This window comes from Rhinoraja longicauda, chromosome 10, assembly GCF_053455715.1.
Source record: "Rhinoraja longicauda isolate Sanriku21f chromosome 10, sRhiLon1.1, whole genome shotgun sequence".
NCBI classification, from domain to species: domain Eukaryota; kingdom Metazoa; phylum Chordata; class Chondrichthyes; order Rajiformes; family Arhynchobatidae; genus Rhinoraja; species Rhinoraja longicauda.
In genome coordinates this window covers 24,189,339-24,214,382 of record NC_135962.1, presented here as the reverse complement: position 1 = coordinate 24,214,382, position 25,044 = coordinate 24,189,339, and the positions used below count along the sequence as shown (strand labels likewise).

At 44.6% G+C, this 25,044-nt stretch overlaps 1 protein-coding gene and 1 long non-coding RNA gene across 5 annotated transcripts in view; one reads left to right on the top strand and one right to left on the bottom strand.

The window, feature by feature from the left end:
* stxbp6 (syntaxin binding protein 6 (amisyn)) overlaps positions 1-25,044 on the top strand; it is a 369,474-nt gene that overhangs the window by 161,276 nt on the left and 183,154 nt on the right. Inside the window, exon 3 of one of the 4 annotated variants that reach the window (XM_078406409.1) lies at positions 8,835-9,037. The exons of 1 other annotated variant lie outside the window; for it this stretch is intronic. The gene's annotated coding sequence lies outside the window, so the exon portion shown is untranslated. Of the gene's footprint in view, positions 1-8,834; positions 9,038-12,241; positions 12,382-12,603; positions 12,731-25,044 lie in introns of those variants that run through there. 2 more of the 4 variants (XM_078406410.1, XM_078406407.1) reach the window with 2 other exon arrangements.
* Positions 717-11,825, bottom strand: LOC144597280 (uncharacterized). Its single transcript, XR_013547717.1, has 3 exons — positions 11,094-11,825; positions 3,868-3,923; positions 717-1,277 (listed from the first exon to the last, which is right to left on the bottom strand). It is a non-coding gene; the product is annotated as an uncharacterized LOC144597280 (long non-coding RNA).

The window sequence follows — 25,044 nt, the reverse complement described above, 5'->3', positions numbered from 1 at the left end:
GGATGCTTTCAAGAGAGAGCTGGATAGAGCTCTTAAGGATAGCGGAGTGAGGGGGTATGGGGAGAAGGCAGGAACGGGGTACTGATTGAGAGTGATCAGCCATGATCGCATTGAATGGCGGTGCTGGCTCGAAGGGCTGAATGGCCTACTCCTGCACCTATTGTCTATTGTCTATTGCAGCAGTGAAATAAGTTTGATACCAGGATGGTGTGCCCCTCTGATGCTGGCTGGCTATTTGAGGCAGTAACTTGTAGATCCCTTTGATAATGGGGTCGTTACCCGTGATGGACTGAGCAGAGTTCACCACTTTTTGCAATCTTCTTTCTTCCTGAGTATTCAATTTGCTGAACCAGGCCATGACACAACCAGTCAATATGCTCTCTACTGCACATCTGCAGATGTTCAAGAGAGTAAAAGAGCATTGCTTCTTCAAAGCCCTTGGCTGAGGTTTGAAGCTTGCCTTTATCTTCATTAATAAGTGACATTCTGCAGGCTTTGTTCATTATTTTTTCAATTATCAATTTTGTTTTTGTCTGCATTCAAAGAGAATTGACCACTATGCCTGCAGTAACTGAAGCTACCTCCTAATTTAAAATGGATTTAAAGTGCACCTTGAAGGTGGATATTTTGTACATTAGTGTTCCTAGCAAGAAATTGCAAACCCTCACTTAAAACCACAAACCAGAGGCATTCTAATATCAGCAACTAGTGCATGGAGAAAATTGCCTGGCGAATAATTTATAGAACAATTCAGCCAAAACTGCCGATTGGCCTTCACCCTGCAAGGGATATCATCTAACACAATTACTGTGGGTTAATAGCATGAAAATAATGCAGACAGATATTTTAAAAAGTGGATTTATACTGTGCCTTTGATCCCAAAATATAACAAAGCACTTTATAGTCAATAAGATATAATTAATGCCAAAAAAATTATGCATTAAAACATTTTCAGACAGAATTAAATTCCCTGAAGTGCTTTTGCGGCAGAGGCGCATCGGTAGAGTGCTGCCTTATAGCTCCAGAGGTCTGGGTTCGATCCTGACCACAGGTGCGGTCTGTACAGAGTTTGTACGTTCTCCCTGTGACTGAGTGGGTTTTCTACGGGTGGTTCGGTTTCCTCCCACACTCCAAAGACAGGCAGGTCTGTAGGTTATTTGGCTTCTATAAATTGTAAATTGTCCCTCGTGTGTAGGATAGTGCTAGTGTAAGGGGTGATCGCTGTTCGGCGCAGACTCGGTGGGCCGAAGGGGCTGTTTCCACGTGGCATCGCTAAGCTGAAAAACGAAACTAAATTAAATCCTTTGAGGTGCTTTTGTTAAAAAACATAAACTAAAAATAAAATGACAGAATGTTCTTGAGACTGAATTATTTTGGCATGGTTTAAACTGAAATATGAGCAACAAATATAATACTGATGATAGCATGTTAATTTTAAGAAATGCTTTCCCTTCTTCAAGTTCCTGATATCATTTCAAGCAAATCCACTTGCTGTTGCATCAATAAAGACATCTTCAAATATAAATAGAAACCAATCTTTTTGGCTTAGAGCCTATGAGCGATGCTGCACACAGTTAGTCAGCGAGCGACTTCTGAATGAAAATTGACAGGAGACGATTTAGTAGGCAGTCAAATGATTTCCAATCAATATTACAAAAGAGCTGGCTATTGCCATTCTATGTGATTCACATAACATGCAGCCTGCATTCAAAACAGCTTTCATCAGTAAATTTAAATGTAATTAACTAATGAAGCTGCATGAGGAATAAAAACCAAATAATAGGACTGACAGTAAGAGCTATAAAACGTTGGTCATGACATTCTGGTCGTAATGCTGAGGTACTAAGATCATGAAGATCTATACAGATTAATTAAGATTAATGATTTCTACCCTCATCAAAACATCCGGCAAAATTTGTAACACTGCTATCTGTGAAAGTGATTTGCTAGATGTAATCTACAAATGCAGTACCAGTACAATGTAATGTTGATAAAGGCTAGTTTAGGATACGGCATGGAAATGTGCTCTTAGACTCACTGAATCCATGCTAACCATTCACACTAGTTTCATGTTATCCCAATTTATCATCCACTCCCTACACACTAGGGGCAATTAAAATACAGACCCACCCATCTTTGGGATTTGGGAGGAAACTGGAGCACCCGGAGGAAACCCAACAGGGTGAACGTGCAAAGTCCACACAGACGGCAACCGAGGTCAGGATCGAACCTGGGTCTCTGGGGCTATGAGGTAATGGCTCTACCAGTTGCACCACTGTGTCAAGCAGTCTTGAATAGTTGTGGGTTTTGAAGGAGATCGAGAACCTCATAACCTGGTGCCAAAACAACAACCTCTCCCTCAATGTCAGCAAGACAAAGGAGATTGTGATTGGCTTCAGGAAGCGAAGCGGTACATTGATGGCGCCAAAGTAGAGATGGTTGGTAACTTTGTTCTTCGGAGTAAATTAGACCAAGTGGACCCGTTGGACCCAAACGTCTCCTGCATTGGTGCAGCACCCTCTCCTCCCCTACTCCCCTCTCCTCCCCCATCCCTCCCTCCCTCCATCCCCTCCCCCCTCCCTCCACTCCCATCTCTCCCCTCCCCCTCCCCTCCCCCATCCCCATTCATTCCCCCCTCAACCCCCCTTATCCCCCCTCCCTCCCTCTGTCCCTCCCTCCTTCCCCCTTCCCTCCACCCCCTCCCTCCACCCCCCTACCCCTCCCACTCCATCCCTTCAACCCCCCTTATCCCCCTCCCAAACTCCTCCCCCCACCCTCCCTTCCCCCTCCCTCCCCTTCCCTCCCTCCCCCTCTCCCCCTCCCTCCCTAGGAGAAAGATTTAAACGTTAAAATGTGAATAACTTTAAAAATATAACACCAATTTCAATGAAACTTCTTCCATTTGCACCAAAGGGACGACGGTGAGTAAGTTGGGGCTAAAATTGTTGCTCTATCGTGTGCCTTTTTGGCTGCAGTTCAGGAACAAACAAACAAGAGTTTTAGTATATAGATATCACCAGTGATTTGTCCTGGACCAGGCACATTGAATCACTGGCTATGAACAATGCCTTTACTTCCTTAGAAGGCTTAGGAAGTTCAGCATGTCCCCAACAACTCTCACCAACTTCTGCAGATACACCATAGAAAGCATTTTACAGGGATGGATCACAGCATAGATTAGGAACAGGTCCATCAAAGACTGCAAGAAATTGCAGAGAATTGTGGAAGTAGCCTGGACCATCATGCAAACCAACCCTTCCATGGACTCTATTTATACCTCACTGCTTTGGCGAGGTCACCAGCATAATCAAGGACCAGTCTCACCCCGGTCACTCCCTTTCCACTCTCCCCTCTCCCATCAAGCAAGAGGATCAGAGGTTTGAAAATGCACACTTCCAGATTCAGGGGCAGTTTCTCCCCATCTGTTATCAGGCAACTGAACCCTCCTCTCACCAGCTAGAGTGTGGTTGTGACCTCCCATCTACCTCAGTGGAGACCTATGACCTATCTGTAATCAGACTTTATCTTGCACTGAATAACCATAAGTTATAGGAGCAGAATTAGGCCATTTGGCCCATCAAGTCTACTCCGCCGTTCAATCAAGGCTGATCCATCTTTCCCTCTCAACCCCATTCTCCTGCCTTCTCCCCACAACCCCTGACATCCTTACTAATCGTGAAATAATACATTTTATATCCTCTATCCTGTATCTGTATACTGTGGACGGCTTGATTGTAATAATGTGTAGTAGTATTGTTGGCTGGATAGCACGCAACATAAAAGTTTTTGATGCACCTCGGTACACGTGACAATAATAATAATAAACGAAACTAAATTTCCTGAGATGCTTATTGTTACAGTTTTTACCTGTTAGCTAGGGCCATCTTTTCTTGCCCTTCCAACACCCACTCTGTATTTGCTTCCTGTTGGAGTGGGAGAAATTAATAAAAGTAAGTCCAGGACGTTTTCAAGCTTATTGGTTGCTCAGAGATTGGTGGTGATTTCTTCCTCATAAATTTTGGTGTGGGAACCAAGAATTTTATCATCTAGAGGGAGTAGATGCCAGCAGAGCTTTGCAGGGACTTGCAGATGTCTGTTCTGTGTGACTTTCCTGTTGTTGTCAAAGGTTGCCAAAAGAAAATATGGTCACCTAGCAATTATCTCATTTGACTGAACAATTAGAGTCAAACAGCATGGAAAGCAGGCCTTCGGCCCAATTTGCCCACACCAACCAACATGTCCCATCTACACTTATCTCACCTACCTGCAATGGACCATACCCCTCTAAACCTGCCCTTTCCATGTCTCTGTACAAATGTTTTTTAAACATTGCAGAAGTATCTGCCTCAACTACCTCTTACAGCAGAATGACCAAGTATTCCAAAGCAGCATAATTCATAATTCATAATTAATTCACGTAAGAAAATGCATTATTGAGAAAAAGAAAGATTGGAACAAATTCATAGCAAAATGATTAACATGTTCACTAAAATTATTTAGCAGACTGCCCTCACCCTTGTTTGAAATTATATTGTTTTACTTTTCTTTCATGTTGTCCTGATATTTCTCACTAAGATTAATTATCATTGTGAAAAACAGCCAACAATACATAAACAAAAAAAGAAAAATAATAAATCAAAGCTGTGATGAAGAAATCCAACGACATATTGACAGTCACACTATTATAGCACAACACATAACCTAATTTAAAAATTCCAATATGGCAAATTACATCAATTATGGTCCAATGAGGCTTGTAAGTTGCACATTTTATGATAGACCCTGATGTGGACTAATGATGCATTATTTAGATTTTACCTTAGCCTTTGTTGATCCAATTGTTTTATATGGTGTAAGGCACAAGCATCAGATTGACATCTCAAGCTTGCATTGTGCATTAGTGCAAGAGAAAGGTCCTAAAATATTTAATTAATATGTGGGAGGTGAATGAGTTTTCTATCTAAGTCGATGAAACGTTGACATTTTAGCAAACAGTGAGAGGTACGACTTAAGCATATCAAGAGCCACAGTTAATTTAAAGGAAGGGTGGAAATATGGCAGACACAATCCAATGTGAACAATTGTTATATAAGGACTTTATTAGAAAATCCAAATAATTGAACTTGTTTCTGAAGTGTGACACACACTGTATTGGCTCAGTATACATTTAGTCGATATATGCGCCAAAGTTGGGCAAATGGGACTTGCCCAGAATGCCAACTTGGTCAGCATGGAGAAGGCAGGCCAAAGGCTGTATAGCTTTGACTATATGACTCTTTCATCATCCTCTCATCTCACGGTGGTGCAGCGATAGAGTTGCTGCCTTGTAGTGCCGGAGACCTGAGTTCGATCCTGACTATGGGTGCTGTCTGTACAGAGTTCATACATTTTCCCTGTGACTGCATGGGTTTTCTCCGGGTGCTCAGGTTTCCTCCCACATTCCAAAGATGTGCACACTAGTTCTATCTTATCCCTGCTTTCTCATCCACTCCATACACACTAGGGGCATTTTATTTTACAGAGGTCAATTATAAGAACAAAGCCACACATATTTGGGATGTGGGAGGAAACCGGAGCAGTCACAGAGAGAACATACAAACTTTACATGGATGGCACCTGAGGTCTGAAGGGGAAAAAATAACAGGAACATGAGGGAATGTTTTGCATGCAGATGTGGTGGGTGTATGGAATGAATGCCTGAAGAGGTAGTTGAGGTGGGTAGTATGGCAACTTTTAAATGATCTTTAGACAAGTACATGGATAGGAAAGGTTTTGATGGATCTGGGCCAAACGCAGGCAGGTGGGACTAATGTAGATGAGGCATCTGGATGGCATGTGCAAGTTGTGCCGAAGGGTCTGTTTCCGTGCTAAATGACTCAATGACAAGCTGAACCTACCGCCATGCAGCTTGTATTGCAATTCTTCCTTATTTTAATTACATCTCCTCTGCCCAGGCCTGGCATACGTATATTAATCAGATTAATAGACAAATTCTTGAGCCATCATCTTGTTTTATTATATCTAAATGTGTTTATTTTTATTTTTGATTTATAATGTTTTATTTTTAATTGTCTGCTGTGTATCGTGTTTTTATCCTTTTGCGAGCAAAGCACCAAGGCAAATTCCTTGTATGTATACACACTTGGTAAATACATTTTTATTCATTTTCTTTTTTTTTCATTAATTCATTTCATTCATTCATTTAGTTTAGTTTAGAGATACAGCGTGGAAATCGGCCCTTCGGCCCACTGAGTCTGCGCCAACCAATGATCTACACTAGTACACTAGTTCTATCCTACGGACACTAGGGACACTTTACAGAAGCCAATTAACCTACAAACATATACACCTTTGGAATGTGGAAGGAAACTGGAGCACCCGGAGGAAACCACGTGGTCACAGGGAGAATGTACAAACTCCCTTACTGGAAGAATGTAAGGCAGCAACTAACGCTGTGCCACTGTTCTACCCATACGCCACTAAACCGCTCTTGTGTTCTACATGATAAATTTCATTGTTTTTCTATTTATTTTTTATCCATCCATCCATCCATCCATCCATCCATCCATCCACCCACCCACCCATCCATCCATCCATCCATCCATCTATCTATCTATCTATCTATCTATCTATCTGCTTTACAATGTCAGAGATCTAGGTTTGATCCTGACCACGGGGGCTGCCTGTGCAGAGTTTTCTACATTCTCCCTGTGACTTTTCTCGAGGTGCTCTGGTTTCCTCTCATAATTCCAAAGATGTGTAGGTTTTTTGGTAAATTGGTTTCTGTAAATTGTCCCTGGTACATAGGATAGAATTAGTGTATGTGGTGATCGCTGGTTGGCATGGACTCTGTGGGCTGAAGGGACTGTTTCCGTCTGTATCTCTAAACTATAGAATCCTGTAGATCCCTTAGATGGTGGTGCGGATAAAGGGTAAACCATTTAGTGAAATATAAAGTCCGAATTATAGATAGTTCAGAGGTCTCCAATGAGATAGATGGGAAGATAGGACCGCTCTCTAGCTGATGAGAGGACGGTTCAGTTGCCTAATAACAGCTGGGATGAAACTGACCTTGAATTTTGAACCTGTTTTGACATCTTCATAGTCATTTAATTTTATCATAAGGTCATAATAATGCATTTAATAATAATAATGCATTTTATTTATATAGCGCTTTTCATTTACTCAAAGACGCTTTACAGAGATTTTGAGAACATAGGGAAATGAATAAATAGATAAATAAGTAAATAAATAAATGAACAGAGAAAGGAGACAGAAGGTGAGGTGACCTTCAGTGGTTGAAGGCAGTACTGAACAGGTGAGACTTCAGCGATGTTTGGAATGTGGTGAGTGTGGAGGAGTCTCTAACGGTTTGGGGTAGTGAGTTCCATAGGGTGGGAGCAGCGATGGAGAAAGCCCTGTCCCCCCAGGATCTGAGTTTGGTCCGGATGTGGGGGGATAGGAGATTGGCAGCGGCAGAGCGGAGGGTGCAGGTGGGAGTGTGCCTGTGGAGGAGGTCGGTCAGGTAGGATGGGGCCAGGTTATGGAGGGCTTTGTAGGTCATAGGTGATAGGAGCAGAATTGGGCCTTTCGGCCCATTAGGTCTACTCCGCCATTCAATCTATCGATCTCTCCCTCCTAACCCCATTCTCCTGCCTTCTTCCCATAACCCCTGACACCCGTTACTCAATGGGTGATGAAATTGCTCAAGGGATCAAGCACATCAAGGGATGAGCACCAGTGAGAAGCAAGACCTGTCTGTAATGATAGTTGTGAATGAGGTTAACTAAACATCAGCCATGCTGATTGATTCCCTTATTTTTGGGATTGGATGGAGAAGCTAAGAGGTTATCAAATTGTAAAATTGTGTTACGGTGAGGCATTTTCAGTAGAATGATATGGGAAATGGGGAAGGTTAGAAAATTAGGAATTTTTGAAATATAAATTTTATGGACCATCCATCCCTGGAGGAATAATTTGTTTCTCTTTTCTCCTCAGCCTAGAATTACCCCTCCCTCACCAGCATTAAATTTGAGTGGAACAACAGGAATAATTGGAGTGGAAAAGGATGCAACAATAAAACCACACTGCATGCTGCCAAATTGATTAAAGCACTACTAATGATTTATCACTCAATTACTACAGAGATTTAGAAATTTACAGGAAATTATTTGGTGATATTTTATTAAACAGCATGGATTTTTTTTAAAAAGTAGAACCAAAATAACGGATACCTGGAAACCACACAGAAATTATTCACAGTGGAGATTAGATGTTTTTTCAACATGTTTCAAATAATTGTCGAATGTAACTTCCAGAAACCTTCATTTCATTGTTATTAACAGCGTGAGTGGGAAACTTGTTAATTATTTTGCCACCTACATTGTCTTAAAATATGATGTGCCATTCTAGTTTATTTTGCATTGTGATGAATTATAAATGGCTTAGGCTGGCGTTCTGATCAGGCAATTCATGACTGATTTAATTTACCAAAGTTTTATATATTTTTGTGTATTCCTGTCGATGAACCATGGGTCATGTTTTCATTGCCAATAATTTTTGCAATTTAGAAAATGACACCGAATCCTAGCTACTTAATCTGGTGTCATATTAGTTGTTTGAGTTTTTTAAATTTCTCAACCTTTTAAAATTGAAAAATAAGGTCAATAGAGTGAGATTAAAAAAACACAATAAATTGAGGAACAAAGGGAAATTATTGTTTTGTCTTACTTCTTTCTGCAATAGATTTGATTTAATGTGGATTTTTTGCATTACCTGGTTTCTACTGTCATACTTTATTGGCTTCTAATCTGTGCCTTTATTTGTCACTTTAGGAATGGAACTGCAGTTCCCACTACATGGAATCACTTTCACTTTACACGTAGAGTAAGAAATATATGTTTGACAAAATGATGCAATTACCAGAGATATTTCCTGAAGAGACTCCTGTTGGGGACAAGTGGCTTGACAGAAGAGATCTTCTCCGTCCAAAAAGTGAAATGGACAAAGAATTTAAAATAAGAATCTGGAGTGTGAGGTGAGAGTTTACATAAATGCAAATAATTTCAGGTAGCACAGTGGTGTAGCGGTAAAGTTGCTGCCTTAAAGTACCAGAGACCCCAGTTCGATTCTGACTGCAGGTGCTGCCTGTAGAGTTTGTACGTTCTCCCTGTGACCACATGGGTTTTCATCGGGTGCTCCAGTTTCCTCCCACACTCCAAAGACGTACAGGATTGTAGGTTAATTGGCTTCGGTAAGTTGTAAAATTGTCCCGAGCGTGTGTAGGTTAGTGTGTAGATCGCTGGTTGGCACAGACTTAGTAGGCCGAAGGGCCTGATTCCGCACTGTATCTCTAACGTCTAAAGTTAATCCGTCTGTAAAGCATAGCATGTAGGAAAAAGTTGGACACAGAATTGCTGAAATCCCTGTGCAATTTTTTTCATTGTTACAGAAGGATAACTATTTTGGTAATTAACAGTGACAATATTTTTCTAAAATGCCATGTGCAACTCCTGATTTTTTTAAAAGATTGTGCATGGGATCTTTTACATTTATCAACAGAGGGTCGCACTTTCAAAATACATCATATTGCTATATTACGGTATATGGTTTCCAAACTAGGATTTCTAAGAGAGAAGCAAATTCCTTGATTATAATATTCCAAATTCTCAATTCAAGAACTGCTATTAGATGAAAAAAAAAGCACATGTTATTTAGCTATTCAACAAATCAAAGAATTAGAGTTCAGTTAATCTAATAAATATTATGGGGGAAATTACAGTTATCCAGAAGTTGGAATAACTGAAATATAAGAACGTTGAACAATACAACACAGGAACAGGCCCTTCAGAACAGCTTCATCCCCATTGCTATCAGACTCTTGAACCAATCACCTCTTCCACACCCCCTTTTCCCAAAGGTACTGCCACATATTCTTAACTCTACCTAATTCAGATACGGTGAACCCTCATTTTAACGGACCTCTTTATTGCAGATTTCAGTTAAATGGGATAGACCGAGAAACATAGAAAAATAGGTGCAGGAGTAGGCTATTTGGCCCTTCGAGCCGGCACTGCCATTCTATATGATCATGGCTGATCATCTAAAATCAGTAGCCCGTTCCTGCTTTCCCCCCATATCCCTTGATTCCTTTAGCCCTAAGAACTAAATCTAACTCTCTCTCTCTTGAAAACATCCAGTCAATTGACCTCCACTGCCTTCTATGGCAGAGAATTCCACAGATTCACAACTCTCTGGGTGAAAAAGTTTTTCCTCATCTCAGTCCTAAATGGCCTACCCCTTATTCTTAAACTGTGACCTCTGGTTCTGGACTCCCAACAGATGGCTGCCCACGCCACCTGCGTCTCTTACTGCCTCCCCTGCTGCCTACTGCCCTGGCTGCCCACACCATGCCCAGCTACCCATGCCACCCGTGCTTGCCGCCGCCGCCACCACTTACCTTCACTCCGGCTGCCCACGGGTTGCAACCGTTGACTCGGCCGACTTACTCCCCCCCCCCCCCCCCCCCCCCTCAGGGCGGTCAACTCACCTGGATTCCAGGCCCACAGTTCTGGAATGAGAGTCTGAAGAAGGGTTTCGACCTGAAATGTAACCCATCCATGTTCTCTAGAGATGCTGCCTGACCCGCTGAGATACTCCAGCACTTTGTGTCCATTTACTGTTAACCAACAAATGCAGTTGCTTGTTTCTACTGCTTATGCAATGATAATACCTTCCTCAGTTATAGCGGACAATCGGCAATAACGGGCCCTATACCCACTTCTTCCCTCCCTCCCCCCTATGGTCCGTTATAACAAGGGTTTTCTGTTATTGAACAGTAAGATTTGTTTAAGAAAATAACTGCAGATGCTGGTACAAATCGAAGGTATTTATTCACAAAATGCTGGAGTAACTCAGCAGGTCAGGCAGCATTTCAGGAGAGAAGGAATGTGTGACGTTTCGGGTGAAGTTACTGAGTTACTCCAGCATTTTGTGAATAAGTAAGATTTGTTTGCACTATTTCAAATTTCAACACTACTTTATATCATTCTGCTGTTTTCATTTGTCATTGTATGCATTATATCTATAATTACCATGTATCCGTTTACTCTGAATCTGAATCTCTGCCCCAGTGCCATTTTCCAACAACCGGTCCTTCCAGTCGATAAATCCTTCGCTATTCGCTCCACTCGGTTGTAATGATTAAATGAATGTAAGAGCTTACAGAAATGGAGCGCTGCACTACAACGTCCCGCAACCAGTGATCGAAATGACTGATGAGGTGGTGCTTGTTGACGGGACTAACATTGCGGCGAGGACGAGAGCACTCCCCACTCTCCTTTGATTTATTAGGCCGATTGAAAGAGCAGACTGATGTGATTATCGCCAAAGGCAGCTTCCCAAATAGGCTAACAACAGTGTGGTCTCCCCACTAACGGCCCGGCTGGCTACTGCTTCGATGAATCTTCCATTTACACCTAATAGTAATTCAGGTGTCTGAAGAAGGGTCACCTTTCCATGTTCTCCAGCGATGCTGCCTGACAATACTGAGTTACTCCAGAACCACAGGACACAAAGTACTGCATTAACTCAGCGGGTCAGGCAGCATCTCTGGTGATGTTCCGGGTTTGACTGGGCCCTTCTTTCTACGAGTTACTCCAACGTCTGTGTGTCTTTCATTTCCCCCCTTTAGTGTCCTAAACTGCTGCCCGTTGGTCCAGGCGTCAGTTCCAACAAATGTTCCTCCTCGTTGTGCGACGCTGATTTTGTCAAGCAACCGACGTTTCTTTCACAGAGGCACAAAGTTCACTTCACTCGCAATGAAAACAGCGCTGCGATGTGAACCCACGTGCAGGCGAACATGACGTCACGCGGGGAGGGAAGGCGCGGGGAGGGAAGGCGCGGGGGGGCGAGGCGCGGGGGGTCGTGGCGCGGGGGGGCGTGGCGCGAGGGGGGCGTGGCGCGGGGGGGGGGCGTGGCGCGGGGGGCGTGGGGCGGCGCGGGGGGCGTGGCGCGGGGGGGGACGTGGCGCGGGGGGGCGTGGCGCATGAGGGGGCGTGACGCAGGGGGGGGCCGTCTGTTGGGGGCGTGGCGCATTACTCGGACGCGTGGCGCATGCGCGAGTGGGCAGCGAGCGTGGCTCCGGCAGTGCAGGTGGGCGGGGAGTTGTCGCTCGGAGACCACCCGCCCCTCCGCGCCCCCGCCCCGCCCCTCCGCGCCCCCGCCCCGCCCCTGCCCCGCCCAGCCCCACCCCTCCCCTCCGCCCCGCCCCACCCGCACAGCAGAGAGCCAGCCCGGCCTCTGGATACGGACTGCTCGAGTGAGCACAGAGTTGTTTGCGATTAAGTTTCTTCCTGTGCACCTGCGGACACCAGCCTGCTGGTAGGTTGGAGGGGAGGGGGATGGAGGTAGAAGTGAGGGAGGTGGAGGGGGCAGAGGTGAGGGAGTGAAGGGAGGCCGGAGGAAGGGAGGTGGCAGATGTGAAGGCATTGGGAGAGGGGTGGGTTAATGTGGGTGGGTTAATGTGGGTGGGTGAAGGCGTGGAGAGAGGTGGATGGGTTTGGGAAGGGGTGTGTGTGCTGGAAGATGGGTGGGCAGAGCAGAGGTGGGTGTGTGCAGGAAGGTGGTGACTACAAGCTGCGGCTGCAGTTTCTGATCACTTGCCGTTGGAGACTGGGGCAGCAAAGCAAGAGTCAATGGCAGCAGAACTTGAGGAAAAGAGAGGCGTTTGGTGAGTCACAAATCCTGCATATTGCCCTGAGGATGCCTGAGCTTCTTTGAAAGACACGGATTAGAAATGCAATCTTGCTCGGTGGCGGAACTGTTTATTTTTTCTCGTCTGCCTGTTAACAACATTTAGTCAAGGAACGATGCAACAATTTCGAAACCGAAGGGGGGCAAAGTCAACCGTGTTCAGGAAAACGTGAAAAACAAAGTTTAGAGTCGGTTTATAAACTCACGGGAAAAGTGTTGCGGAGATCATTTTTCAGTTGAAGTTTGAGTGTGCTGGAGTAGTCGCGGGACCTGGTGCCGTAGTGATTGCTTTGAGTTTTCTCGTTTCTAGTTTTTTTTTTGTTGCTAATCGTCAGTTCGAGACCATTGCAATTCTAATTCAAGAGCCCGTCAGCTGCATGCCTCGCATTCCTCTTCACAAGGCACCGTGTTTAGAAATACAGTGGCGACTGTTAGTTTCCCAGTCTTATTACAGCCTTGGCTCTCACTTCAAACGAAAGCTCCTGTGTGTGTATGATATGTCAAATTGCTCACTTTCCCTACCGTTTAAAAAAAATCGGTTGCATGCATGAAACATCACAATGCAATCTTAAATCTTTACAATTTAAAAATCGAGTTATACTCATTAAAATGATAGTGCGAGTGGTACAGATTCGGCATCCTGTGGATTTTTGTAATTTTGTAATTTACTTATTCCACTTTTGGATAATCAAATTAAGGGAATGGATCTGTCTCTCTTGTGTATGGAATATGATTTGGAGTATTATCAAATGTGTCAAAATATAAATGGGCTATTGTTTTGTTTTTATCCCTTTTCCCAATATACATGGGGTCGGTGAGTGCAGTAAGCCATTCCTTTAGTTTGGTTATCCCCAAGTGGGATAAGCACCATGGAAAAAAAAGTAAAAATCCATCGACTGCCAAATCTGTAGTACTGACAGTGTCACTGTAAATATGATGTAGTGCGACCAAATCTTTAAACTGCATTAAGATTAACATGCTTGTGCAGTGATGTGATTGTGCACTCAACATTATTTGGTAAATCAGGAGGGATAGTGTGCAATTTGATAAGTCATGTGGCGCAATAGGTGCTGCCTTTTGTAAAATACTCTCGGGGTGTTCATCACTTAAACCCTCAGCTGACAGAATGACTGCTTACCTGAACTACCTTCAGGCAGCTGGCTATGCTATATCCAAAATAGAAATGCAGGGGGGAAAAAAATTACATTGATTTTAGCAGATATTCACGTATACTTCTCAAAGATTTAGAAATTAGTCATTTTTCTATAGTTTTTTTTAAATTACCTATTTCATGGCAGTATAACAGTTTTTAATTGTCCTTAATGCATCAATTAACTGTCGAGAAAATAACTATTGTTTTTACACTGACTTCTTGTACAGATAACAAGGAAGCTGACTTGTTTTTTAGTTACAATTATGTGATTGTGGTTTTAATGGGTTAATGGATTTTGAGTTCAACAATTGATCATGTCGGAAGGAAGCAATTTAATGATTGTTAACTTGGTTTCAAGATGTACATGTAGTTTAGGGTAAAAATCAAAATGGTTGCAGGAACTTGGGGTTGGCAGAGGGGAGGTTGAAGGGGGAAGGAATGATCATTTTGGATCAAGACCCTGTATTACACACATACAGCACCTTTACTTTGGAAATACAGTGCAGATACAGGCCCTTCGGGGCCGAATGAAACCGGAGCACTCAGAGAAAACCCACATGATCACAGGGAGAACGTACAAACTCTGTACAGACAGCACCCAAAGTCAGAATTGAACCAGGCTCTTTAGCACTGTAAGGCAGCAACACTACTGCAGTGCCACTGTGCCGCCCTATTTATTAATGTGAGACCTGAAACACCACTATTTCCTGTCCCCCACAGATGCTGCTGGTCCACTTTACTCCAGATTCCAGTATCTGCAGTCTCTTGTGTCTCTGTGTAGTTTAGGAGAGTTGACGATTGACTCCACTATCTTATCCACAAACCAAATAGACCAATGTGTAATGTCTGATTTGTTCTTGTTTTCAGTGTACTCTTACAAATTGTTGGACTGATTATCCACTTTGTTTGGTTTATTTGTCTACATTCATTTTACATAGAAACATAGAAAATAGGTGCAGGAGTAGGCCATTCGGCCCTTCGAGCCTGCACCGCCATTCAATATGATCATGGCTGATCATCCAGCTCAGTAGCCTGTACCTGCCTTCTCTCCATACCCCCTGATCCCTTTAGCAAAAAGGGCCACATCTAACTCCCTCTTAAATATAGCCAATGAACTGGCCTCAACTACCTTCTGTGACAGAGAATTCTACAGACTCACCACTTTCTGTGTGAAGAAATGTTTTCTCATCTCGGTCCTAAAAGACTTCCCCCTTATCCTTAACCTGTGACCCCTGGTTCTGGACTCCCCCAACATCGGGAACAATCTTCCCGCATCTAGCCTCTCCAACCCCTTAAGAATTTTATATGTTTCTATAAGATCCCCCCTCAGTCTTCTAAATTCCAGCGTGTACAAGCCCAGTCTATCCAGTCTTTCCTCATATGAAAGTCCCGCCATCCCAGGGATCAATCTGGTGAACCTTCTCTGTACTCCCTCTAAGGCAAGAACGTCTTTCCTCAGGTTAAGAGACCAAAACTGCACACAAAACTCCAGGTGCGGTCTCACCAAGGCCCTGTACAACTGCAGCAGAACCTCCCTGCTCCTAAACTCAAATCCACTCTGCTTTCCTGTTCTTGCCGCCAAAGTGGATAACCTCACATTTATCCACATTATATTGCATCTGCCATGCATTTGCCCACTCGCCTAATCTATCCAAGTCACTCTGCAGCCTCCTAGCATCCTCCACGCAGCTAACACTGCCACCCAGCTTCGTGTCATCTGCAAACTTAGAGATGTTGCATTCAATTCCCTCGTCCAAATCATTAATATACACTGTAAATAACTGGGGTCCCAGCACTGAGCCTTGCGGTACCCCACTAGTCACTGCCTGCCATTCCGAAAAGGACCGGTTTATTCCTACTCTTTGCTTCCTGTCCGCCAACCAATTTTCTATCCACCTCAACACTGAACCCTCAATACCGTGTGCTTTAAGTTTGTACACCAATCTATGTGGGACCTTGTCGAAGGCCTTCTGAAAGTCCAGATATAACACATCGACTGGTTCTCCCTTATCCACTCTACTAGTTACATCCTCGAAAAATTCTATAAGATTCGTCAGACATGATTTGCTTTTGGTAAATCCATGTTGACTTTGTCCGATGATTTCACCACTTTCCAAATGTGATGCTATCACATCTTTAATAACTGACTCTAGCATTTTCCCCACTACCGATGTTAGGCTAACTGGTCTATAATTCCCCGTTTTCTCTCTCCCTCCCTTTTTAAAAAGTGGGGTTACATTAGCTACCCTCCAGTCCTCAGGAACTACTCCAGAATCTAAAGAGTTTTGAAAAATTATCACTAATGCATCCACTATTTCTGAGGCTACTTCCTTAAGCACTCTGGGATGCAGCCTATCTGGCCCTGGGGATTTATCTGCCTTTAATCCATTTAATTTACCTAACACCACTTCCCTACTAACCTGGATTTCCCTCAGTTCCTCCATCTCATTAGACCCCCCGGTCCCCCGCTATTTCCGGCAGACGGTTTATGTCTTCCTTAGTAAGACATAAACCGCTTGCATTTGAAACTTGCTGATGTATGGAAACTTTTAATAGCTATATTGTTTGATCATTTCAATATGCTATTGCGTCTGGTATGCATCATCACTTAGTTTAACAGAAATATTACAGTTGGCCATTTGTATTTGACATGCATCTCCTTCTGTTCAACATGTAGAGAATTATTGTGGGTATAACCCTGTGTGTTTGCATTTGACATAGTTCTTTGCATGAAGTCCACAGTGGAATGTTGAATTTTTGGGAAAATTATGAAAAATATTAATCGATTAGGTTATAATACTTTTCTCACTTTTATCATTATCATTCCAATAGCGTTTTGAATAATAAACTGGAGAGTGGCCATGTGTAAATTTGTTTAATATCAAAACAATAATAGATCCGTTTAATGTCTTCAGTTTTATAGTGGGATACAATGACCCTGGAATACCATGTTTCAAAGGGCTTCTGAGAGATTGTTTTTGGCTGTTTTCGACAAACCTTGTTCAAAGAAACAAAAATGGGAGCTACTAGTAGTATGTTTCATTTTGAAGAACGCAAGGAGGGATGATTTCAAAAGCATGCCATTGTTTACATATGAATGTTGTGACTAAAACCAAAATATTGTGCAAGATAAATCTTTAGTTCAATATTGTATGTTTACTTTAGTCTGTTTCTATTTGGGAAAACAGTTTTAGTTTCTTTTCTCAGCCTCCCAAGATTCTCTGCTATACATTCCTTTAGCGTATGATGTTTAAATTATTATTTCCAATTTTCCGTGAATTCTGTTTGACGCTTTTAAGTATATATGTTGCAATTAATTTTCAGTAATTGTATTATAAGAAAATAACTGCAGATGCTGGTACAAATCGAAGGTATTTATTCACAAAATGCTGGAGTAACTCAGCAGGTCAGGCAGCATCTCAAGAGAGAAGGAATGGGCGACGTTTCGGGTCGAGACCCTTCTTCAGACTGATGTCAGGGGGGCGGGACAAAGGAAGGATATAGGTGGAGATAGGAAGACATTGGGAGATCTGGGAAGGGGGAGGGGAAGAGAGGGACAGGAACTATCTAAAGTTGGAGAAGTCAATGTTCATACCACTGGGCTGCAAACTGCCCAGGCGAAATATGAGGTGCTGTTCCTCCAATTTCCGGTGGGCCTCACTATGGCACTGGAGGAGGCCCATGACAGAAAGATCAGACTGGGAATGGGAGGGGGAGTTGAAGTGCTCAGCCACCAGGAGATCAGATTGGTTAACGCGGATCGAGTGCAGGTGTTGAGCGAAGCGATCGCCGAGCCTGCGTTTGGTTTCGCCGATGTAAATAAGTTGACATCTGGAGCAGCGGATGCAATAGATGAGGTTGGAGGAGGTGCAGGTGAACCTCTGTCTCACCTGGAAAGACTGTTTGGGTCCTTGGATGGAGTTGAGGGGGGAGGTAAAGGGACAGGTGTTGCATCTCATGTGGTTGCAGGGGAAAGTGCCCGGGGATGGGGTAGTTTGGGTAGGAAGGGACGAGTGGACCAGGGAGATACGGAGGGAACGGTCTCTGCGGAACGCAGAAAGGGGAGGGGATGGGAAGATATGTCCAGTGGTGGGGTCCCGTTGTAGGTGACGGAAATGTTGGCGGATGATTTGTTGGATACACTGGCTGGTGGGGTGGAAGGTGAGAACGAGGGGGATTCTGTCCTTGTTACGAGTGGGGGGAGCAAGAGCGGAGCTGTGGGATGTAGAAGAGACCGTAGTGAGAGCCTCATCTATAATGGAAGAGGGGAAGCCCCGTTTCCTGAAGAATGAGGACATCTCTGATGCCCTAGTGTGAAACACCTCATCCCGGGTGCAGATGCGGCGTAGACGGAGGAATTGGGAGTAGGGGATAGACTTTTTGCAGGGGACCGGGTGGGAAGAAGTGTTAGCCCAGATAGCTGTGCGAGTCAGTGGGTTTATAGTAGATGTCAGTCACTAGTCTGTCTCCTGTCGGGGATAGTCCAGGTATATTTAAGGGCAGGATGGAAATTGGAAGTGAAGTGTATGAAATCAGAGAGTTCTGCATGGGTACAAGAGGTAGCACCAATGCAATCATCGATGTAGCGGAGGTAGAGTTCGGGGATGGGGCTGGTGTACGCCCGGAACAGGGATTGTTCGACGTACCCGACAAAGAGGCAGGCATAGCTAGGGCCCATGCGAGTGCCCATAGCTACTGTTGAAAAGTTAATTTATTTCTGTTATTAGTGGTCATTTTATGGATAGGAAAGGTAGAGAGGGAAATGGACAAATGCACACACTTGGTACTAGTGTCGATGGAACATTGGGTTTGTCATGGGCAATGTGGGCCGAAGGGTCTAGTTTCATGCTGTAAGACTCTATAGGGGGATTGCACCGCAGGCGAGGTCACGGCCCCTGACCTGTACTGTTGCCACGCAACGCCTACTGGAGGGCACGCCGTGTAGTGCAGACAATCGGGCTTTCAGTGTAGGGCTTTCGTCTTTTTCTTCTATTTTATGTTTGGAATGACTTCTGTTGTGGAACTATTCACCAGTCCTGATGAGAGGGTGTTGCAGTTCAATGCTGCGGCTGCATTTTGCTGCAGCTCGGCTTCCCCTGGACCCTCCGGTTGGTCTTCTCCCATCAGCGCATTTCCGGCTCCCTCCCGGTGCTCCGAGTGTCCCGACACCTCTCGCCGATCCCGCACTCCTCGCTCCTCCAGGCTCGGCGCCCCTGCTCCGTTCCTCGCTTTCTTCGGACCTTCACCGCTCCAGCTGGCCCTCCAGCCCTTCTCCCCGCTCGCCATCTCCGTTAGCTGGGCTCCGTGTCCACTCGGCCGGCGCTCAACACCTCGAGGCTGGGGCCGCTGAGCAGAGCCGTGGCCTGACCCTCCGCACCGGCTCCCAGCGCCCGGCCCGGCTCTTGCTGCTGCTCGGCCTCCGCTGCCAATCGGCCTCTCCCGGTCCTCTTCCTCCTCCTCTTCGGGCTCGACACTCTGCCCCTCCTCCTCTTCCACCGCCTCCTCCTCCAAGGCCGTCGAGCCCTTCCTCCCTGGGCCCTTCACCCTCAGGTCGTTGACCTCCAGCGCTCGCTGCTTCTGCCCCTGCAGGCCTCCAGGGGCTTTCTGGATAGATATAGCGTGTCAGTTCAGGCGTTATCTTTGTGGATCATTATTCTGCCTTCTTCAGTGCCTCCTATGTTATTTTTTTAACATGTTTGTCAGGACTGTTTATGGGAAAATTATGATCATTTGGGGATTGGTCTGAGAATTTATTTTTGTGACCATAGTGGCCATGTTGGGCCAAATTGCTCCCTCCAATGCTGCAAATGTCTCTGAAAATTCCTTTGGTTTTGTGTTCCTGATAGATTTTGAGAAGGTTTGCAAGATTTTGAACACAGATGGGTAGACAGAATTAAGATAGAGAACAGCCATGATTTAATTGAATGATGGACCCGGTTCAAATGGCCATGTGGCTGGTTTCTGTCCTGATGTTCTGAAATAGGCACACAACTGGAGAGTCAGCCTCTGTCAAGTCTCTCAATCCACAAACTTTTGGCTTGTTTAGGATGCTTTCACTGAAACTGCACAAGTGAACTTGGAGTAGGACAAGACTTTCTTAGATGAAGTTATATTTGACATTTTCTTTGCTTTTTCCCTTTTGAAAACTTGAAATAGTAATCCCCATCAGATTTTGTATAGCAGCACAGTGTGTACATGGCCCTGCTTGTTTTTCCAGTGGCTGCATTGTTCAGTAGAATTAATGTACACAAATCGTTAATATAAAATAGGTTTGAGTCTTTCACTAACAAGAAAGAAGATTTACTATCTGTTTTCTTGATGGTGGCTTTATTCTTTGACTTGAAATAAAAGCTCGGCATAATGAGCTGGTAACCAGAGGAATTTTGCAGGCATTAACACTGCAGGATTTTATTTATTGCAGCAGAACCCGTCTCTGTGTGCTTGTGCAGTATTTGTGATTGGACCACACCAGTCAGACTTTAGTCAAGATTCTTGAAATGCATTCACCCTAATCTTCAGACGAGAGTTTTGTGGTCTGCTGTATGTATGTCTGGTGAATGAGGAAACCCAATGGGAGCTGTTTATAGTGCTTCTAGTTGGGAGCGACTTGCATTTTTGTCAAATTGTTTCGTTTCAACAGGTTCTTAGATTACAACGGGGATTTGAAAATATATTCTTTAATGTCTGTTTTGTTTTGTATGTATGAAAATATGTAAATAAATATGGTTTCTTCTCTATCACGTATTAGGGAATGGTGGTTCACTGTAATTGAGGCTAGTAATTTTAAACTCAGTATATTTTTGTTGCAGATAATATTTTCCAGTCTCTGGTCGTTTGCTGCATTTACACCAATTGCTCTGAGAAAATTCACAACTATGATGTCATTGTGATAGCCTACAATAGAAATATGAAACTTATGGGGCACATAGTCTTCTTTCTCATCTAACCCCATCAAAGAGGAGAACCCAGCTTTAGAGCTCAATTGGTTTGTCTATGACTCGAATGTCCAAAACCCTTTACATAGAAACATAGAAAATAGGTGCAGGAGTAGGCCATTCGGCCCTTCGAGCCTGCACCGCCATTCAATATGATCATGGCTGATCATCCAGCTCAGTAACCTGTACCTGCCTTCTCTCCATACCCCCTGATCCCTTTAGCCACAAGGGCCACATCTAACTCCCTCTTTGGGCCGAAAAGGCCTGTTTCCGGCTGTATATATATGATATGATATGATATGATATGATAAATATAGCCAATGAACTGGCCTCAACTACCTTCTGTGGCAAAGAATTCCACAGACTCACCACTCTGTGTGAAGAAATGTTTTCTCATCTCGGTCCAAAAACACTTCCCCCTTATCCTTAAGCTGTGACCCCTGGTTCTGGACTCCCCCAACATCGGGAACAATCTTCCCGCATCTAGCCTCTCCAACCCCTTAAGAATTTTATATGTTTCTATAAGATCCCCCCTCAGTCTTCTAAATTCCAGCGAGTACAAGCCTAGTCTATCCAGTCTTTCTTCATATGAAAGTCCCGCTATCCCAGGGATCAATCTGGTGAACCTTCTCTGCACTCCCTCTAAGGCAAGAACGTCTTTCCTCAGATTAGGAGACCAAAACTGCACACAATACTCCAGGTGCGGTCTCACCAATGCCCTGTACAACTGCAGCAGAACCTCCCTGCTCCTAAACTCAAATCCTCTTGCTATGAATGCCAACATACCATTCGCTTTCTTCACTGCCTGCTGCACCTGCACGCTTGCTTTCAATGACTGGTGCACCATGACACCCAGGTCACGTTGCATCTCCCCTTCTCCTAATCGGTCACCATTCAGGTAATACTCTGCTTTCCTGTTCTTGCCGCCAAAGTGGATAACCTCACATTTATCCACATTATATTGCATCTGCCATGCATTTGCCAACTTGCCTAATCTATCCAAGTCACTCTGCAGCCTCCTAGCATCCTCCTCGCAGCTAACACTGCCACCCAGCTTCGTGTCATCCGCAAACTTAGAGATGTTGCATTCAATTCCCTCATCCAAATCATTAATATACACTGTAAATAACTGGGGTCCCAGCACTGAGCCTTGCGGTACCCCACTAGTCACTGCCTGCCATTCCGAAAAGGACCGGTTTATTCCTACTCTTTGCTTCCTGTCCGCCAACCAATTTTCTATCCACCTCAACACTGAACCCTCAATACCGTGTGCTTTAAGTTTGTACACCAATCTCCTATGTGTTTAATGTTAATGCTCCAAAGGTTGATAATTCTTTACATTGATTTTGGTACCATTTTTGTTTTCTCCCCTTCCTTGACCCAAGCTGCCATAATAGTACTTTGTTTTTGCTATGCTTAATGGAAATTGGTAGGAATGCAACTTTTACAGATACGTGAATTGCAATAAAAGCATCTGTTGTTGAATGTAACCGTGTGTGTAATTGCTTTTTTCTTTTAACTGCTTTTATAAACGTGCAAATAAGAAAGGCTTTGATACTTTCAAGGCAGTGGTGGATTTTATCAACCATGCCTGCCTTGGCTGGGAAGTGACTACCAAGATATGGAAACCCCCCCTTCCTCCCCTCCCCCACCTCAGCCACTCCATCCCCCCTCAACCCCCCAAACCTCTCCTGCATTGGGCTAGCACCTTCCGCTCCCCCACTCCCCCCTCCCCCTCACTCATCCACTCCATCCTCCCTCAACACCCCTTCTCCCCCCCCACTCACCCACTCCATCCCCCCTGAGCCCCCCTTATCCCCCCCTCCACTCGCCCACTCCATCCCCCCCTCAACCCCCCTCCTCCCCTCACCCACTCCATCCCCCCTTATCTCCACTCAGTCGCCCCTCTCCACTCTTAGGGGCTCTCCGGCATTCCCCCCCTCCCTCCCTTCCCCCCCACCCACTCATCCCCCCTCAACCCCCCTTATCCTCCCCTCAACCCCCCCCCCCCCCCCCCCCACACTCTTAGGGGCTCTCCGGCACTCCCCCATCCCCTCCCCCCACTCACCCATTCCGATGGTCTGGGGCCGGGCGGGAGCGGGGATTATACTTCCCGGCGGGCAGCATGGCGGCGGGAGCCGCGCACAAGATGGCGGAGCAGAGGAGGAGAAGAAGAGCGGCCCAGTGTGTGTGTGTTCGTGCGTGTACGTTGCACTGCCCGCTGGGGGTTGTAGTCCAGTGATGGTCCGGGGCACTGGGTCCAGGCGGGAGTGGGGGCTACACCTCCCGGCGGGCAGCGTGGCGACAGGAGTCGCGCATCTTCCTCCTGTTTGGACTCTCAGCAGCAGGAGAGCGGTCTGCCGGCCATCTTCTTTCGCCTTCTTTCTGACACCGTGCTGCAGCACGGGAGGAAGGTTCACGCTGCACCACGGGAGAAAGGTCAACCCTCCCACATCTGTGCATGCGCCGGAGCTGAACACAAAATGGCAACCCTCTCCCAACTGCGGATCCGGTAGCCATCTTACTTAAGTATTAGATGAACGGGCTCCAACTGCGCAGGTGGGTACTGGTTTGTTCTGCGCACATGCGGATCCGGCAGCCATCTGAGGTAAGTATCAGATTAACGGGCCCCAACTGCACAGGTGCGGACGTGTTGGGTTCCCATTGTGGCGTCGAATATGCAGACCTGTTGGGTTTCCATTGTGACGTTGAACACGGCTGATGGGCACGGCTGGTGGAAAATATAATTTTAATGTTTGAAAAGGTGATTTTTAATGTTTAAAAAGTGAATTAAAAAAAATATATAACAGCCATTTGAACCACAAGACAATGGTATTAAGGTGGTGCTGAAATTGTCACGCCATTGTGCACCGTTTTGGCAATATTTCGGGAACATATACTAAATCTATATATATACATATATATATATATATATATATATATATATACGCATATACAATATGAGAGTTTTGGGTAGGTGGGTGGGTGGGTAGGTAGGTAGGTAGGTAGGTAGGTAAAGAACACTGGTCTAACAGATATTGAGGATTATTCTCTAGAAGCTTTCATGAATGGGTTGATCAGTTCTTGGAGTTTGGCCTCAGAACGTGCACAAATACAAGCATCATCTGTAAAGTGTAGCATGCCTACCCTTTGGTTCTGAAGTGTGGTTGCTGTGTTTGCACAGTGCATCATTGATTCTGAAGATTACTATCACATCCATGCGTGATGGTGGGATTGTAGCAACAAAGATAGAGGTAAACTTTGGATGAACAATGCAACCTTGTTTGAAATTGATTGATCATGGCTTGCATGGGAAGGGAACAAACCTCTCTGAACTGCCTCATCACCAGTGACTCTGGGGAATTTCTGGCCCATTTCCATTCTAAATGGAGAAGACGCATTAAGGATGATATTGAGAACTTCCAGGTCTTGTTTTGAGAGCACACATAAGATAGACACAAAATGCTGGAGTAACTCAGCGAGACAGGCAGCATCTCTGGGGAGCAGGAATGGGTGAGGTTTTGGGTCGAGACCCTTCTTCAGACTGAACGTTCCATAAGGAGTGGATCGTTTCAAAAATGATCCACACTCCAATCTATGGAAGAGTGGAGGTTCCCACATCTTCCTGATCATGAACTGTACACAAATCATCTTTGACCTTGAGGAACTGCGGAAGAAGAAAAATAAATTTGTTTACCTAGAGGAAACTTGAAGGGCTTTGTCATCATATCCAACAATTAGTTAGTCGAGAATGAGGTTTGTAAGTGCAAGATTGATGTGAAAGGTTTTTTTTTTCATGGCAGACTTTAGTTTTTGTTTTGCTTAAATATTGTTTCAGTAGTTTGGAATATTATTAATTATCATATGACTTGGATATTGCAGTTAGTGAAAAAGGGATAGCCCTCCAGCTGTCGTTTCATGTATTCTGTGTTTGTATGACTGTTGGCAGATCAATTTCCCTCCTGGGATAAATAAAGTTGTATCATATCGTGGCCTTCAAGAAACACACACAAAAGCTGTTGCCGTCAACTTTCCCAGTGAATGCACAGCAATCCATGGTCAGGAGCAGTGATGTTTGCATACTGGCTGGCTAGCCGGTTACATTAAAGGATTGTCAGTGAAGAAACTAGGAAGGAGAGAGCAAAATTGTTAACTAACATTTAAGAATGTGGCAGAGTACCAAATAAAGAGTAAGCAATTAGG